A 1412-nucleotide genomic window follows, 5' to 3' on the forward strand; every position below is an offset into this window, starting at 1 on the left:
CGGGATGCACAGGACAGGCGTGTGGGTGACGGGAAGGCAGTGGCAGAGGGACCGCCCCAGCTGTCAGACTGGGACGTGCTCTGGAATGGGCCCCCTGAGGTAGCATCTGGAGGACGAGAAGGTAGATTTGCATGTCGTGTTGCATCTGCCCTGTGTGTAGCGGGGGAAGGGGTGGGCCCAGCCTCTGGCAGGGCCGGAGGATGCGTGTGTGCTGGGGGAGGGGCGCCCGTCAGGAAAGACGCCGACTTCGAGGAGCAGCAGGCTGTGGACAGAAGGCCCGGGTTTGATGCGGCCAGCCTCCCGTCACACGTGAGGGCCCCGCTCCCAGGAGGGGCTCCGTCCGCCACAGGTGCATCCGGAGACAGGCAGCGCCGCTCTGGGGCGACAGCTGGAATTGTGCACAGACGTGCGCAGGCGGGAGTGAGCAGCTGAGCTTGGCGTGCTGTGGAGACAGGATCGATCTCAGCGTAGCCATTAGCGATCGTACCGAAAATAAGCTCACGTGGCACCTCTTCTCTTTGATTCTAGAAAAGAAAGTATAATTTTAAATAAATGAGACTTCAGTTAGGCTGCAACATAGAGCAAGCTTGGACAGTACGTCCAATGCCTTGTCCCCATGGCCGTCTGGAGGGACGAGGTACGGTCATAAACAGTTTCACGAGCGTTTCTTCTCCCATGGTCGACTGGGCGGCAGTGCAGCTTTGCTATTCTGGACTTGGCTCCAGTCTGGTCCGGTTCTGAACACTGCTGTTGCTCAGGCAGCCGTGCCGAGGGCATGTGCACATGCATGAGTGTACGTACCCGAGCGCGCACACGCACGGGGCGGTGAGCGCAGAGAGGGGCAGTGACCCAGTGAGACACAAGCCAGGTATTCCGACGCAGCCTTGTGGCCACGCCAGGACCAGGGCCTCCTTCTGTCTTGGACAGCAGGTTCTGGAGTCCGCCTGGGGCCGCCCCAGCCCATCCAGTAGCAGGAAGGTGGGTGAGCATGGGGTGGCGGGGGGCATGGGGCAGCCTGGACGCAGGGTCCCTGTGGGAGACGGGCCTCTGTCTCGCTTGCTGCTTCACCCAGCCCAAAGCCCGGGCCCTCGGGGTCCCTCCTGTCCAGATGTGGCGCTTCCTGGGATGGCAGCCTGTGGGGGACGCAGGGACAGGTCAACCACAATAAAACGGCCTCTCGCAGTGGGGCCGGGGAGCAGGCACGTGGCAGTCAGGGCCCGCAGAGGTGGCGACTGTGCCTGGTGGACACCCCCGTCTCCTCCTGGGGCCTCTCGTCCCTCTCCTCCAGAGCCCCGCCCAAGCTGGGTGTGGGGCAGGACACGAGAGGACAAGGACCGCCCGGAAGTTGGGCCGGGCCTCATAGGTCGCTCCACCTCAGGCTGAACTGTTTCCGCATCTGCTGGGTCTGCAGC

This window comes from Pteropus vampyrus, unplaced genomic scaffold (assembly GCF_000151845.1).
Source record: "Pteropus vampyrus isolate Shadow unplaced genomic scaffold, Pvam_2.0 Scaffold406, whole genome shotgun sequence".
In the NCBI taxonomy this organism is placed as follows: Eukaryota; Metazoa; Chordata; class Mammalia; order Chiroptera; family Pteropodidae; genus Pteropus; species Pteropus vampyrus.